Genomic DNA, 18476 nt, shown 5'->3' on the forward strand with positions numbered 1-18476 from the left:
TACTTATACCACGCTGCACCTTGGTCGATCCTTTACTCAACAAACGTGACAGAAGATCCCACCACCAACGGACCAAGCAGCGTGGCCAGGAGGAGCAGACATGCTGGACACAGGTGGGGAGAGACATTCTGGACATGGGGAGGAGATATTGGCCGGTGAGGGACCCTGGCGAAGGAAGAAGCCCAGGCAGGAAAGGATCCATGGCGGCAAGCGAAGGAAGCCTAGAGGTAGCCCCAAGAAACATTTTTTGGGGGCGCACGGGGGGTGGTTGGCGGAGCAGCAGGAGGCCCTAGAAGGGCTGATTGTGGAGAGGGAGATAGCTATAGAAGAAGCCGCTATGATAGATGCCCTCCAAGACCTGCAGCTCAGTACTCTGAGAGAGACCACCGCCTACGGGAGCTGTTAGTTAAGAGGGCAGGAGCTCTCCCTTCAGAAGGAGGCGCTGTAGGAGGCCCTCAGGGAGAAGGAGTCAGTGGATGCACGAGAGAGGAGCTGGCCAGACAACAGGAGGAGCTGAGAGGAGTTAACCCTCCAGCAGCAGAGAACTCAGCCCTTAGAGCAGAGGCTGGAGGAGCCAAGTTTCAGAGCACTGAGAGAGGAGCTGGTCAGACAACAGGAGGAGCTGGAGAGGAGTTAACCCTCCAGCAGCAGAGAACTCAGTCCTTAGAGCAGAGGCTGGCGGAGCCAGGTTTAGCAGAGCCAACTCCCGCACTCGCTTTGAGGAGCGTGTGGCCGTGCAGGCACCAGGCTATGCGCCGGCTTTACGCACTGTGCCGCCAGTGCGCCTTCACAGAGCGGGTACGGCCCGTGCCTGCTCCTCGCAGTGGTGCGTGTCTCCAGTCACGGTATGACTCGTGCCTGCTCGCACCAAACCAGTGGTGCATGTCCCCAGCCGGTACGGCCCGTGCCTGCTCCTGCGCACCAAACCAGTGGTGCGTGTCTCCAGCCCGGTGCGCCCCGTACCTGCTCCTCGCACCAAACCAGTGGATGCGTGTCCCCAGCCCGGTACGGCCCGTGCCTGCTCCTCGCATCGGAAACCAGTAGTCGTGTCTCCAGCCCGGTAAGGCCCGCACTGCTCCCTCGCGACCAAACCAGTGGTGCGTGTCTCCAACCCGGTAAGGCCCGTACCTGCTCCTCGCACCAAACCAGTGGTGCGTGTCCCCAGCCCGTCGGGCCCCTCTTCAGGGTCTGGGCCTCCTCCCCACCAGGGGTCCAGACAGGGCTTGGTGCCCTCGCGGGAGGACTGCCGAGCGGAACCAGACGCGTCAACCCCTCTCCAGGGTCGGGGTCTCCCACACCAGGGGTCAGACAGGGCTTGGTGCATCGCGGGAGGACTGCTGGGCCGGGACCAGACATCAGCCCCACTCCACTGAGTTAATAAAGGTTGTTACTGTCTATACTCCACTGAGTTGATAAAGGTTGTTACCGTCTATACTCCACTGAGTTGATAAAGGTTGTTACTGTCTATACTCCACTGAGTTGATAAAGGTTGTTACTGTCTATACTCCACTGAGTTGATAAAGGTTGTTACCGTCTATACTCCACTGAGTTGATAAAGGTTGTTACTGTCTATACTCCACTGAGTTGATAAAGGTTGTTACTGTCTATACTCCACTGAGTTGATAAAGGTTGTTACCGTCTATACTCCACTGAGTTGATAAAGGTTGTTACTGTCTATACTCCACTGAGTTGATAAAGGTTGTTACTGTCTATACTCCACTGAGTTGATAAAGGTTGTTACCGTCTATACTCCACTGAGTTGATAAAGGTTGTTACTGTCTATACTCCACTGAGTTAATAAAGGTTGTTACCGTCTATACTCCACTGAGTTGATAAAGGTTGTTACTGTCTATACTCCACCTGAGTTGATAAAGGTTGTTACTGTCTATACTCCACTGAGTTAATAAAGGTTTTACCGTCTATACTCCCACTGAGTTAATAAAGGTTGTTACCGTCTATACTCCACTGAGTTGATAAAGGTTGTTACTGTCTATACTCCACGGAGTTGATAAAGGTTGTTACCGTCTATACTCCACTGAGTTGATAAAGGTTGTTACCGTTTATACTCCACTGACTAACGTCCTGCTTTAGTTTGCTGGTCTCTACAGCCTGGGCTATGGCATCGTTCAGCTGCTGCTCTGACACTAAAGATACACACACACATAGTGCATTTAACACACACACATGAGCACAGACAAACACACACACACACCACCACCAAACAAATGCACTTTCCCCCATCCCCCCTCCCCAAACCCACACAATACTACATGATATACACACGTTTATATAAGGCTTTGTGTGTATATACAGTGGGGGGAAAAAGTATTTAGTCAGCCACCAATTGTGCAAGTTTTCCCACTTAAAAAAGATGAGAGAGGCCTGTAATTTTCATCATAGGTACACGTCAACTATGACAGACAAAATGAGAAAAAACAATTCCAGAAAATCACATTGTAGGATTTTTAATGAATTTATTAGCAAATTATGGTGGAAAATAAGTATTTGGTCAATAACAAAAGTTTCTCAATACTTTGTTATATACCCTTTGTTGGCAATGACACAGGTCAAACGTTTTCTGTAAGTCTTCACAAGGTTTTCACACACTGTTGCTGGTATTTTGGCCCATTCCTCCATGCAGATCTCCTCTAGAGCAGTGATGTTTTGGGGCTGTCGCTGCAGCAACACAGACTTTCAACTCCCTCCAAATATTTTCTATGGGGTTGAGATCTGGAGACTGGCTAGGCCACTCCAGGACCTTGAAATGTTTCTTCGGCCACTCCTTCGTTGCAGGGCGGTGTGTTTGGGATCATTGTCATGCTGAAAGACCCAGCCACGTTTCATCTTCAATGCCCTTGCTGATGGAAGGAGGTTTTCACTCAAAATCTCACTACATGGCCCCATTCATTCTTTCCTTTACACGGATCAGTCGTCCTGGTCCCTTTGCAGAAAAAACAGCCCCCAAAGCATGATGTTTCCACCCCCCATGCTTCACAGTAGGTATGGTGTTCTTTGGATGCAACTCAGCATTCTTTGTCCTCCAAACATGACGAGTTGAGTTTTTACCAAAAAGTTCTATTTTGGTTTCATCTGACCATATGACATTCTCCCAATCCTCTTCTGGATCATCCAAATGCACTCTAGCAAACTTCAGACGGGCCTGGACATGTACTGGCTTAAGCAGGGGGACACGTCTGGCACTGCAGGATTTGAGTCCCTGGCGGCGTAGTGTGTTACTGATGGTAGGCTTTGTTACTTTGGTCCCAGCTCTCTGCAGGTCATTCACTAGGTCCCCCGTGTGGTTCTGGGATTTTGCTCACCGTTCTTGTGATCATTTTGACCCCACGGGGTGAGATCTTGCGTGGAGCCCCAGATCGAGGGAGATTATCAGTGGTTTTGTATGTCTTCCATTTCCTAATAATTGCTCCTACAGTTGATTTCTTCAAACCAAGCTGCTTACCTATTGCAGATTCAGTCTTCCCAGCCTGGTGCAGGTCTACAATTTTGTTTATGGTGTCTTTTAACAGCTCTTTGGTCTTGGCCATAGTGGAGTTTGGAGTGTGACTGTTTGAGGTTGTGGACAGGTGTCTTTTATACTGATAACAAGTTCAAACAGGTGCCATTAATACAGGTAACGAGTGGAGGACAGAGGAGCCTCTTAAAGAAGAAGTTACAGGTCTGCTGAGAGCCAGAAATCTTGCTTGTTTGTAGGTGACCAAAACTGATTTGCAAATAAATTCATTACAATGTGATTTTCTGGATTTTTCTTTCTCAATTTGTCTGTCATAGTTGACGTGTACCTATCATGAAAATTCACAGGCCTCGCTCATCTTTTTAAGTGGGAGAACTTTCACAATTGGTGGCTGACTAAATACTGTATATAAGGCCAGACATTGTGTGTATATAAGGTTAGACAGGGTGTGTATATAAGGTCAGACAGGGTGTGTATATAAGGCCAGACAGGGGTGTGTATATAAGGCCAGACAGGGTGTGTATATAAGGTTAGACAGGGTGTGTATATAAGACCAGACAGGGTGTGTATATATAGGCCAGACAGGGTGTTTATATAAGGTTAGACAGGGTGTGTATATAAGGCCAGTCAGGGTTGTATATAAGGTTAGACAGGGTGTGTATAAGACCAGACAGGGTGTGTATATAAGGCCAGACAGGGTGTGTATATAATGCCAGACAGGGTGTGTATATAAGATTAGACAGGGTGTGTATATAAGGTTAGACAGGGTGTGTATATAAGGCCAGACAGGGTGTGAATATAAGACCAGACAGGGTATGTATATAAGGCCAGACAGGGTGTGTATATAAGACCAGACAGGGTATGTATATAAGGCCAGACAGGGTGTGAATATAAGACCAGACAGGGTGTGTATATAAGGCCAGACAGGGTGTGTATATAAGACCAGACAGGGTATGTATATAAGGCCAGACAGGGTGTGTATATAAGGCCAGACAGGGGTGTGAATATAAGACCAGACAGGGTATGTATATAAGGCCAGACAGCGTGTGTATATAAGGCCAGACAGGGTGTGTATATAAGGCCAGACAGGGTGTGTATATAAGGCCAGACAGGGTGTGTATATAAGGCCAGACAGGGTGTGTATATAAGGCCAGACAGGGTGTGTATATAAGGCCAGACAGGGTGTGTATATAAGGCCAGACAGGGGTGTGTATATAAGGCCAGACAGGGTGTGAATATAAGACCAGACAGGGTATGTATATAAGGCCAGACAGGGTGTATATATAAGGCCAGACAGGGTGTGAATATAAGATCAGACAGGGTATGTATATAAGACCAGACAGGGTGTGTATATAAGGCCAGACAGGGTGTGTATATAAGACCAGACAGGGTATGTATATAAGGCCAGACAGGGTGTGTATATAAGGCCAGACAGGGTGTGTATATAAGGTTAGACAGGGTGTGTATATAAGGCCAGACAGAGTGTGTATATAAGACCAGACAGGGTGTGTATATAAGGCCAGACAGGGTGTGTATATAAGGCCAGACAGGGTGTGTATATAAGGTTAGACAGGGTGTGTATATAAGACCAGACAGAGGTATGTATATAAGACCAGACAGGGTGTGTATATAAGGCCAGACAGGGTGTGTATATAAGGTTAGACAGGGTGTGTATATAAGGCCAGACAGGGTGTGTATATAAGGGCCAGACAGGGTGTGTATATAAGGCCAGACAGGGTGTGTATATAAGACCAGACAGGGTGTGTATATAAGGCCAGACAGGGTGTGTATATAAGGCCAGACAGGGTGTGTATATAAGACCAGACAGGGTGTGTATATAAGACCAGACAGGGTGTGTATATAAGGCCAGACAGGGTGTGTATATAAGGCCAGACAGGGTGTGTATATAAGACCAGACAGGGTGTGTATATAAAACCAGACAGGGTATGTATATAAGGCCAGACAGGGTGTGTACATAAGGCCAGACATGGTGTGTATATAAGACCCAGACAGGGTGTGTATATAAGACCAGACAGGGTGTGTATATAAGGCCAGACAGGGTGTGTATATAAGGTTAGACAGGGTGTGTATATAAGGTTAGACATGGTGTGTATATAAGACCAGACAGGGTATGTATATAAGGCCAGACAGGGTGTGTACATAAGGCCAGACATGGTGTGTATATAAGGTTAGACAGGGTGTATATAAGGCCAGACAGGGTGTGTATATAAGGCCAGACAGGGTGTTTATATAAGGTTAGACAGGGTGTGTATATAAGGCCAGTCAGGGTTGTATATAAGGTTAGACAGGTGTGTATATAAGACCAGACAGGTGTGTATATAAGGCCAGACAGGGTGTGTATATAATGCCAGACAGGGTGTGTATATAAGATTAGACAGGTGTGTATATAAGGTTAGACAGGGTGTGTATATAAGGCCAGACAGGGTGTGAATATAAGACCAGACAGGGTATGTATATAAGGCCAGACAGGGTGTGTATATAAGACCAGACAGGGTATGTATATAAGGCCAGACAGGGTGTGAATATAAGACCAGACAGGGTGTATATAAGGCCAGACAGGGTGTGTATATAAGACCAGACAGGGTATGTATATAAGGCCAGACAGGGTGTGTATATAAGGCCAGACAGGGTGTGAATATAAGACCAGACAGGGTATGTATATAAGGCCAGACAGCGTGTGTATATAAGGCCAGACAGGGTGTGTGTATATAAGGCCAGACAGGGTGTGTATATAAGGCCAGACAGGGTGTGTATATAAGGCCAGACAGGGTGTGTATATAAGGCCAGACAGGGTGTGTATATAAGGCCAGACAGGGTGTGTATATAAGGCCAGACAGGGTGTGTATATAAGGCCAGACAGGGTGTGAATATAAGACCAGACAGGGTATGTATATAAGGCCAGACAGGGTGTGTATATAAGGCCAGACAGGTGTGAAATATAAGATCAGACAGGGTATGTATATAAGACCAGACAGGGTGTGTATATAAGGCCAGACAGGGTGTGTATATAAGACCAGACAGGGTATGTATATAAGGCCAGACAGGGTGTGTATATAAGGCCAGACAGGGTGTGCTATAAGGTTAGACAGGGTGTGTATATAAGGCCAGACAGGGTGTGTATATAAGACCAGACAGGGTGTGTATATAAGGCCAGACAGGGTGTGTATATAAGGCCAGACAGGGTGTGTATATAAGGTTAGACAGGGTGTGAATATAAGACCAGACAGGGGTATGTATATAAGACCAGACAGGGTGTGTATATAAGGCCAGACAGGGTGTGTATATAAGGTTAGACAGGGTGTGTATATAAGGCCAGACAGGGTGTGTATATAAGGCCAGACAGGGTGTGTATATAAGGCCAGACAGGGTGTGTATATAAGACCAGACAGGGTATGTATATAAGGCCAGACAGGGTGTGTATATAAGGCCAGACAGGGTGTGTATATAAGACCAGACAGGGTGTGTATATAAGACCAGACAGGGTGTGTATATAAGGCCAGACAGGGTGTGTATATAAGGCCAGACAGGGTGTGTATATAAGACCAGACAGGGTGTGTATATAAGACCAGACAGGGTATGTATATAAGGCCAGACAGGGTGTGTATATAAGGCCAGACAGGGTGTGTATATAAGACCAGACAGGGTATGTATATAAGGCCAGACAGGGTGTGTATATAAGGCCAGACAGGGTGTGTATATAAGGTTAGACAGGGTGTGTATATAAGGCCAGACAGGGTGTGTATATAAGACCAGACAGGGTGTGTATATAAGGCCAGACAGGGTGTGTATATAAGGCCAGACAGGGTGTGTATATAAGGTTAGACAGGGTGTGAATATAAGACCAGACAGGGTGTGTATATAAGACCAGACAGGGTGTGTATATAAGGCCAGACAGGGTGTGTATATAAGGTTAGACAGGGTGTGTATATAAGGTTAGACATGGGTGTGTATATAAGACCAGACAGGGTATGTATATAAGGCCAGACAGGGTGTGTACATAAGGCCAGACATGGTGTGTATATAAGACCAGACAGGGTGTGTATATAAGACCAGACAGGGTGTGTATATAAGGCCAGACAGGGTGTGTATATAAGGTTAGACAGGGTGTGTATATAAGGTTAGACATGGTGTGTATATAAGGCCAGACAGGGTGTGTATATAAGGCCAGACAGGGTGTGTATATAAGGTTAGAGCAGGGTGTGTATATAAGCCCAGACAGGGGTGTGTATATAAGCCCAGACAGGGTGTGTATATAAGGTTAGACAGGGTGTGTATATAAGGCCAGACAGGGTGTGTATATAAGGCCAGACAGGGTGTGTATATAAGGTTAGACAGGTTGTGTTATAAGGCCAGTCAGGGTGTGTATATAAGGCCAGTCAGGGTGTGTATATAAGGTTAGACAGGGTTTTGTATATAAGACCAGACAGGGTGTGTATATAAGGCCAGACAGGGTGTGTATATAAGATTAGACAGGGTGTGTATATAAGGTTAGACAGGGTGTGTATATAAGACCAGACAGGGTATGTATATAAGGCCAGACAGGGTGTGTATATAAGGCCAGACAGGGTGTGTATATAAGATTAGACAGGGTGTGTATATAAGACCAGACAGGGTATGTATATAAGGCCAGACAGGGTGTGTATATAAGACCAGACAGGGTGTGTATATAAGACCAGACAGGGTGTGTATATAAGACCAGATAGGGTGTGTATATAAGACCAGACAGGGTGTGTATATAAGGTTAGACAGGGTGTGTATATAAGGTCAGACAGGGTGTGTATATAAGGCCAGACAGGTTGTGTATATAAGGTTAGACAGGGTGTGTATATAAGGCCAGACAGGGTGTGTATATAAGGCCAGACAGGGTGTGTATATAAGACCAGACAGGGTGTGTATATAAGGCCAGACAGGGTGTGTATATAAGACCAGACAGGGTATGTATATAAGGCCAGACAGGGTGTGTACATAAGGCCAGACATGGTGTGTATATAAGACCAGACAGGGTGTGTATATAAGACCAGACAGGGTGTGTATAAGGCCAGACAGGGTGTGTATATAAGGTTAGACAGGGTGTGTATATAAGGTTAGACATGGTGTGTATATAAGGCCAGACAGGGTGTGTATATAAGGCCAGACAGGGTGTGTATATAAGGTTAGACAGGGGTGTGTATATAGCCCAGACAGGGTGTGTATATAAGCCCAGACAGGGTGTGTATATAAGGTTAGACAGGGTGTGTATATAAGGCCAGACAGGGGTATGTATATAAGGCCAGACAGGGTGTGTATATAAGACCAGACAGGGTGTGTATATAAGACCAGACAGGGTGTGTATATAAGACCAGACAGGGTGTGTATATAAGACCAGACAGGGTGTGTGTATATAAGGTTAGACAGGGTGTGTATATAAGGTCAGACAGGGTGTGTATATAAGGCCAGACAGGGTGTGTATATAAGGTTAGACAGGGTGTGTATATAAGGTTAGACAGGGTGTGTATATAAGGCCAGACAGGGTGTATATAAGGCCAGACAGGGTGTGTATATAAGGCCAGACAGGGTGTGTATATAGGCCAGTCAGGGTGTGTATATAAGGCCAGACAGGGTGTGTATATAAGGCCAGACAGCGTGTGTATATAAGGCCAGACACGGTGTGTATATAAGGCCAGACAGGGTGTGTATATAAGGCCAGACAGGGTGTGTATATAAGACCAGACAGGGTGTGTATATAAGGCCAGACAGGGTGTGTATAAAAGGCCAGACAGGGTGTGTATATAAGGCCAGACAGGGTGTGTATATAAGGCCAGACAGGGTGTGTATATAAGGTTAGACAGGGTGTGTATAAGGCCAGACAGTGTGTATATAGGCCAGACAGGGGTGTGTATATAAGGCCAGACAGGGGTGTGTATATAAGACCAGACAGGAGTATGTATATAAGGCCAGACAGGGTGTGTATATAAGGCCAGACAGGGTGTGTATATAAGACCAGACAGGGTGTGTATATAAGACCAGACAGGGTGTGTATATAAGGCCAGACAGGAGTGTGTATATAAGGCCAGACAGGGTGTGTATATAAGACCAGACAGGGTGTGTATATAAAACCAGACAGGGTATGTATATAAGGCCAGACAGGGTGTGTACATAAGGCCAGACATGGTGTGTATATAAGACCAGACAGGGTGTGTATATAAGACCAGACAGGGTGTGTATATAAGGCCAGACAGGGTGTGTATATAAGGTTGGGGACAGGGTGTGTATAAGGTTAGACATGGTGTGTATATAAGACCAGACAGGGTATGTATATAAAGCCAGACAGGGTGTGTACATAAGGCCAGACATGGTGTGTATATAAGGTTAGACAGGGTGTGTATATAAGGCCAGACAGGGTGTGTATATAAGGCCAGACAGGGTGTTTATATAAGGTTAGACAGGGTGTGTATATAAGGCCAGTCAGGGTTGTATATAAGGTTAGACAGGGTGTGTATATAAGACCAGACAGGGTGTGTATATAAGGCCAGACAGGGTGTGTATATAATGCCAGACAGGGTGTGTATATAAGATTAGACAGGGTGTGTATATAAGGTTAGACAGGGTGTGTATATAAGGCCAGACAGGGTGTGAATATAAGACCAGACAGGGTATGTATATAAGGCCAGACAGGGTGTGTATATAAGACCAGACAGGGTATGTATATAAGGCCAGACAGGGGTGTGAATATAAGACCAGACAGGGTGTGTATATAAGGCCAGACAGGGTGTGTATATAAGACCAGACAGGGTATGTATATAAGGCCAGACAGGGGTGTGTATATAAGGCCAGACAGGGTGTGAATATAAGACCAGACAGGGTGTGTATATAAGGCCAGACAGCGTGTGTATATAAGGCCAGACAGGGTGTGTATATAAGGCCAGACAGGGTGTGTATATAAGGCCAGACAGGGTGTGTATATAAGGCCAGACAGGGTGTGTATATAAGGCCAGACAGGGTGTGTATATAAGGCCAGACAGGGTGTGTATATAAGGCCAGACAGGGTGTGTATATAAGGCCAGACAGGGTGTGAATATAAGACCAGACAGGGTATGTATATAAGGCCAGACAGGGTGTGTATATAAGGCCAGACAGGGTGTGAATATAAGATCAGACAGGGTATGTATATAAGACCAGACAGGGTGTGTATATAAGGCCAGACAGGGGTGTGTATATAAGACCAGACAGGGTATGTATATAAGGCCAGACAGGGTGTGTATATAAGGCCAGACAGGGTGTGTATATAAGGTTAGACAGGTTGTGTATATAAGGCCAGACAGGGTGTGTATATAAGACCAGACAGGGTGTGTATATAAGGCCAGACAGGGTGTGTATATAAGGCCAGACAGGGTGTGTATATAAGGTTAGACAGGGTGTGAATATAAGACCAGACAGGGTATGTATATAAGACCAGACAGGGTGTGTGTATATAAGGCCAGACAGGGTGTGTATATGGTTAGACAGGGTGTGTATATAAGGCCAGACAGGGTGTGTATATAAGGCCAGACAGGGTGTGTATATAAGGCCAGACAGAGTGTGTATATAAGACCAGACAGGGTATGTATATAAGGCCAGACAGGGTGTGTATATAAGGCCAGACAGGGTGTGTATATAAGACCAGACAGGGTGTGTATATAAGACCAGACAGGGTGTGTATATAAGGCCAGACAGGGTGTGTGTATATAAGGCCAGACAGGGTGTGTATATAAGACCAGACAGGGTGTGTATATAAGACCAGACAGGGTATGTATATAAGGCCAGACAGGGTGTGTATATAAGGCCAGACAGGGTGTGTATATAAGACCAGACAGGGTATATAAGGCAAGACAGGGTGTGTATATAAGGCCAGACAGGGTGTGTATATAAGGTTAGACAGGGTGTGTATATAAGGCCAGACAGGGTGTGTATATAAGACCAGACAGGGTGTGTATAAGGCCAGACAGGGTGTGTATATAAGGCCAGACAGGGGTGTGTATATAAGGTTGGACAGGTGTGAATATAAGACCAGACAGGGTGTGTATATAAGACCAGACAGGGTGTGTATATAAGGCCAGACAGGGTGTGTATATAAAAGGGTTAGACAGGGTGTGTATATAAGGTTAGACATGGTGTGTATATAAGACCAGACAGGGTATGTATATAAGGCCAGACAGGGTGTGTACATAAGGCCAGACATGGTGTGTATATAAGACCAGACAGGGTGTGTATATAAGACCAGACAGGGTGTGTATATAAGGCCAGACAGGGTGTGTATATAAGGTTAGACAGGGTGTGTATATAAGGTTAGACATGGTGTGTATATAAGGCCAGACAGGGTGTGTATATAAGGCCAGACAGGGGTGTGTATATAAGGTTAGACAGGGTGTGTATATAAGCCCAGACAGGGTGTGTATATAGCCCAGACAGGGTGTGTATATAAGGTTAGACAGGGTGTGTATATAAGGCCAGACAGGGTGTGTATATAAGGCCAGACAGGGTGTGTATATAAGGTTAGACAGGTTGTGTATATAAGGCCAGTCAGGGTGTGTATATAAGGCCAGTCAGGGTGTGTATATAAGGTTAGACAGGGTTTGTATATAAGACCAGACAGGGTGTGTATATAAGGCCAGACAGGGTGTGTATATAAGATTAGACAGGGTGTGTATATAAGGTTAGACAGGGTGTGTATATAAGACCAGACAGGGTATGTATATAAGGCCAGACAGGGTGTGTATATAAGGCCAGACAGGGTGTGTATATAAGATTAGACAGGGTGTGTATATAAGACCAGACAGGGTATGTATATAAGGCCAGACAGGGTGTGTATATAAGACCAGACAGGGTGTGTATATAAGACCAGACAGGGTGTGTATATAAGACCAGATAGGGTGTGTATATAAGACCAGACAGGGTGTGTATATAAGGTTGGACAGGGTGTGTATATAAGGTCAGACAGGGTGTGTATATAAGGCCAGACAGGGTGTGTATATAAGGTTAGACAGGGTGTGTATATAAGGCCAGACAGGGTGTGTATATAAGGCCAGACAGGGTTGTGTATATAAGACCAGACAGGGTGTGTATATAAGGCCAGACAGGGTGTGTATATAAGACCAGACAGGGTATGTATATAAGGCCAGACAGGGTGTGTACATAAGGCCAGACATGGGTGTGTATATAAGACCAGACAGGGTGTGTATATAAGACCAGACAGGGTGTGTATATAAGGCCAGACAGGGTGTGTATATAAGGTTAGACAGGTGTGTATATAAGGTTAGACATGGTGTGTATATAAGGCCAGACAGGGTGTGTATATAAGGCCAGACAGGTGTGTATATAAGGTTAGACAGGGTGTGTATATAAGCCCAGACAGGGTGTGTATATAAGCCCAGACAGGGTGTGTATATAAGGCCAGACAGGGTGTGTATATAAGACCAGACAGGGTGTGTATATAAGACCAGACAGGGTGTGTATATAAGACCAGACAGGGTGTGTATATAAGACCAGACAGGGTGTGTATATAAGGTTAGACAGGGTGTGTATATAAGGTCAGACAGGGTGTGTATATAGGGCCAGACAGGGTGTGTATATAAGGTTAGACAGGGTGTGTATATAGGTTAGACAGGGTGTGTATATAAGGCCAGACAGGGTGTGTATATAAGGCCAGACAGGGTGTGTATATAAGGCCAGACAGGGTGTGTATATAAGGCCAGTCAGGGTGTGTATATAAGGGCCAGACAGGGTGTGTATATAAGGCCAGACAGCGTGTGTATATAAGGCCAGACACGGTGTGTATATAAGGCCAGACAGGGTGTGTATATAAGGCCAGACAGGGTGTGTATATAAGACCAGACAGGGTGTGTATATAAGGCCAGACAGGGTGTGTATAAAAGGCCAGACAGGGTGTGTATATAAGGCCAGACAGGGTGTGTATATAAGGCTATAAGGCCAAACGGGGTGCTTACTTTGGGGTCGGGGGTGTCGACTGATGATGATCTGGACCGGCCCGGGTGCGCACTGGCTCAGAACCGTGTACACATCGTTCAGCACCATGTTGTACACCACAGTGTTGTTGATCTCCATAATCTCATCTCCACATCTAGGAGAGGGAAGAGGGGGAGAGACAGGGGAAGGTAGAGAGAGGGGAGGGGAGAGAGAGAGGGGAGGGGAAGGTGGAGAGAGGGGGTGGAGAGAGAGAGGGGAGGGGGAGATGGAGAGTGAGTGTGAAGATATAAGTTAAAATACGGTAACTGATTCAAGCTGAGCATATGCACAGACCATGTGTCAACAATAAACTGCTCTGGATCAGTGACTCTGCTCAATGACTAATGGAGAGAGGTTCTGTGATGTCCTCTCAGAGTCTCCTCCTTCCCTCCCCTTCTCATGCATTGAAAAGCATTGGATTAGTGCAACCATGGCTTGAGGGCGTTTCCACTACATCCATTCCTTTCCAAATCCTTGATGGGGAGGGTACAAGTGCACACTTGGGATAAAGGTAAAGAATGGGACCACAGCCAGGGGAGTAAGGAAGTGGGAAGTGTACTCAATCAATTTTATTTTTATATAGCCCTTCTTACATCAGCTAATATCTCGAAGTGCTGTACAGAAACCCAGCCTAAAACCCCAAACAGCTAGTAATGCAGGTGTAAAAGCACGGTGGCTAGGAAAAACTCCCTAGAAAGGCGAAAACCTAGGAAGAAACCTAGAGAGGAACCAGGCTATGAGGGGTGGCCAGTCCTCTTCTGGCTGTGCGGGTGAAGATTATAACAGAACCATGCCAAGATGTTCAAAAATGTTCATAAGTGACAAGCATGGTCAAATAATAATCGAGAATAAATCTCAGTTGGCTTTTCATAGCCGATCATTAAGAGTTGAAAACAGCAGGTCTGGGACAGGTAGGGGTTCCATAACCGCAGGCAGAACAGTTGAAACTGGAATAGCAGCAAGGCCAGGCGGACTGGGGACAGCAAGGGAGTCACCACGGCCGGTAGTCCCGACGTATGGTCCTAGGGGCTCAGGTCTCTCAGTTGGCTTTTCATAGCCGATCATTAAGAGTTGAAAACAGCAGGTCTGGGACAGGTAGGGGGTTTCGTAACATGCAGGCAGAACAGTTGAAACTGGAATAGCAGCAAGGCCAGGCGGACTGGGGACAGCAAGGTGTCATCATGCCCGGTAGTCTGACGTATGGTCCTAGGGCTCAGGTTCTCAGAGAGAAAGAGAGAACGAGAGAATTAGAGAGCATACTTAGAATTCACACAGGACACTAGATAAGACAGGAGAAGTACTCCAGGTATAACCAACTAACCCCAGCCCCCGACACATAAACTACTGCAGCATAAATACTGGAGGCTGAGACAGGAGCGGTCCGGAGACACTGTGGCCCCATCCGAAGAAACGCCGGACAGGGCCAAACAGGAAGGATATAACCCCACCCACTCTGCCAAAGCACAGCCCCCGCACCACTAGAGGGATATCCTCAACCACCAACTTACAATCCTGAGACAAGGCCGAGTATAGCCCACAGAGGTCTCCACCACAGCACAAACCAAGGGGGGGGGGGCGCCAACCCAGACAGGAAGATCACGTCAGTAACTCAACCCACTCAAGTGACGCACCCCTCCCAGGGACGGCATGAAAGAGCACCAGCAAGCCAGTGACTCAGCCCCTGCAACAGGGTTAGAGGCAGAGAACCCCAGTGGAGAGGGGAACCGGCCCGGCAGAGACAGCAAGGGCTGTTCGTTACTCCAGAGCCTTTCCGTTCACCTTCACACTCCTGGGCCAGACTACACTCAATCATATGACCTACTGAAGAGATAAGTCTTCAGTAAAGACTTAAAGGTTGAGACCCGAGTCTGCGTCTCTCACATGGGTAGGCAGACTGTTCCATAAAAATGGAGATCTATAGGAGAAAGCCCTGCCTCCCGCTGTTTGCTTAGAAATTCTAGGGACAATTAGGAGGCCTGCGTCTTGCGACCGTAGCGTGACGTATTGGTATGTACTGGCAGGACCAACTCGGAAGATAGGTAGGAGCAAGCCCATGTAACGCTTTATAGGTTAACAGTAAAACCTTTGAAATCAGCCCTTGCCTTAACAGGAAGCCAGTGTAGGGAAGCTAGCACTGGAGTAATATGATCAAATTTCTTGGTTCTAGTCAGGATTCTAGCAGCCGTATTTAGCACTAACTGAAGTTTATTTAGTGCTTTATCCGGTAGCCGGAAAATAGAGCATTGCAGTAGTCTAACCTAGAAGTAACAAATGCATGGATTAATTTTTCTGCATCATTTTTGGACAGAAAATTTCTAATTTTTGCAATGTTACGTAGATGGAAAAAAGCTGTCCTTGAAACAGTCTTGATATGTTCGTCAAAAGAGAGATCAGGGTCAAGAGTAACGCCGAGGTCCTTCACAGTTTTATTTGAGACGACTTTACAACCATCAAGATGAATTGTCAGATTTAACAGAAGATCTCTTTGTTTCTTGGGACCTAGAACAAGCATCTCTGTTTTGTCCGAGTTTAAAAGTAAAAAGTTTTCAGCCATCCACTTCCTTATGTCTGAAACACAGGCTTCTAGCGAGGGCAATTTTGGGGCTTCACCATGTTTCATTGAAATGTACAGCTGTGTGTCATCCGCATAGCAGTGAAAGTTAACATTATGTTTTCGAATAACATCCCCAAGAGGTAAAATATATAGTGAAAACAATAGTGGTCCTAAAACGGAACCTTGAGGAACACCGAAATGTACAGTTGATTTGTCGGAGGACAGACCATTTACAGAGACAAACTGATATCTTTCCGACAGGTAAGATCTAAACCAGGCCAGAACTTGTCCGTGTAGACCAATTTGGGTTTCCAGTCTCTCCAAAAGAATGTGGTGATCGATGGTGTACTGAGGTAAGAGACTCCTTTTCATGACAAGGAGTGTAATGTTAGCACAAACAGACAGGTACCCAGGCTATGTGTATTCAGCATTTACAGAATGTTTCTTTAACCCTTACCTGAGTCTACTGTCCATGTGTGCCACCGACCCAGGGGACAGGGTGTGGATATAGATGCCACGGCAACCATCTCCAGAGGGCACACAACACAGCCCAATACCCAGCCCCACACCAGCCTCTACACACACACACACACACACACACACACACGCCCGCACGCACACAGGCACACAAACACACACACGAAGACAGATATGACATTGTGTAAGTTAGATGATCTAGCTTTAGTTTAGCTATACCATCCAAGTCCAAATCATAATACAACTTATAATATCTTATTTTTGACCCCCTGACCTTTGTGCAAAGTGATCTCCATCATGACGCGATCCCGGGGGTTTGGCCAAAGGCGGCAGGGTGTTGGTGTTTGTGTGTGTGTTGGCGGCGGTGACACCGCTGAGGTAGTTGTAGTCCCCCATATCAGTGCTGACCCGGGCCATGCCAGTACTGGAGCTGAGAGAGCGAGACCGACACAGCTGTGCTACCGCCGCCTGGCCACAGAGGGCGCCGACACGCAGGCTGGTCCTCACCGCCAGAGTCAACAGACCCTTCTTTATCTGCTGTGGAGGGAGGAAGGGAGGGATCGAGAGGGAGAAAGTAAAGGAGAAGGATAGAGGGAGAGGGATATGGAGAAGGAAGTAGAGAGGGATAGACAGGGAGAGGGAGAGGGAAAAGAGAGAAGAAGAGGGAAAGAGGGAGAATGAGAAGGAGAGGGAGAAGGAGTGGGAGAGAGGGAGAGGAAAATAGGGAGAGAGGGAGAGAGGGAGAAGGAGAGGGAGAGAGGGAGAAGGAGAGGGAAAGAGGGAGAGAGGGAGAGAGGGAGAAGGATTGGGAAAGAGGGAGAGAGGGAGAATGAGAAGGAGAGGGAGTAGGAGAGGGAGACAGGGAGAGAGAGAGGGAGAGAGGGAGAAGGATTGGGAAAGAGGGAGAGAGGGAGAATGAGAAGGAGAGGGAGAGAGGGAGAGAGGGAGAGAGGGAGAAGGGAGAGGGAGAGAGGGAGAAGGAGAGGGAGAGAAGGAGAGAGGGAGAAGGAGAGTGGGATGGAGAGGGAGAGAGGATAATTCTGATTAATAAAGATGGATCTTAAATATAATGATCTGTGTTTATTATAACATAGTCTGTTAGGTTGTTCTAGAACAGGGGTAGACAACCCTTGACCTGGAGTGCTGCAGGCACTTCATGCTTTTGATTTAACCAACCAGGAGGACCAGGTGTGTGTTGAAATTAGGCAATCAGGTGTGGTGCCTAGTTGGAACAAAATCCTGCATTACCTGCGGCACTCCAGGAACAGGGTTGCCTACCCCTGTTCTAAAATGTCTTCACCAATCAAAAGTGATCCTTTTAATTCCAGCATGTTGTATTATGGCTGTAATAATGGTGTATTATGGCTGTAATAATGGTGTATTATGGCTGTAATAATGGTGTAATACGGCTGTAACAACTGTGTAATATGATGATTTGTTGTGGTGCTGCAGTCTTACTTTGAATCTCTGCAGTGCGTCCTCATGAGTTAGGCCATGTAGAGACTCTCCATTCAACTCCAGGATCTCATCCCCTGAGAGAGAACGAGAGAGAGAGAGAGAGAGAGAGAGAGAGAGAGAGAGAGAGAGAGAGAGAGAGAGAGAGAGAGAGAGAGAGAGAGACAGAGACAGAGACAGAGAGAGGGGGGGGGGGAGAGAGAGAGAGAGAGAGAGAGAGAGAGAGAGAGAGAGAGAGAGACAGACAGACAGACAGACAGACAGACAGACAGACAGACAGACAGACAGACAGACAGACAGACAGAGACAGAGAGAGACAGACAGAGACAGAGAGTGAGAGAGAGAGAGACCGGGAGACCGAGAGAGAGAGAGAGAGAGAGAGAGAGAGAGAGAGAGAGAGAGAGAGAGAGAGAGTTACTTTACATAACTGTAGATTACTTTATCACTGACCTCAACCCAGAGTCTCTCAGAGCGTTCAGTCAGCCCACTGACACCCCTATCAGATCACAGCAAAAT

At 46.5% G+C, this 18476-nt stretch overlaps 1 pseudogene; it reads right to left on the reverse strand.

Annotated features, from left to right (window-relative positions):
- LOC123492629 overlaps positions 1-18476 on the reverse strand; it is a 69607-nt pseudogene that overhangs the window by 17172 nt on the left and 33959 nt on the right.

This window comes from Coregonus clupeaformis, chromosome 15, assembly GCF_020615455.1.
Source record: "Coregonus clupeaformis isolate EN_2021a chromosome 15, ASM2061545v1, whole genome shotgun sequence".
In the NCBI taxonomy this organism is placed as follows: domain Eukaryota; kingdom Metazoa; phylum Chordata; class Actinopteri; order Salmoniformes; family Salmonidae; genus Coregonus; species Coregonus clupeaformis.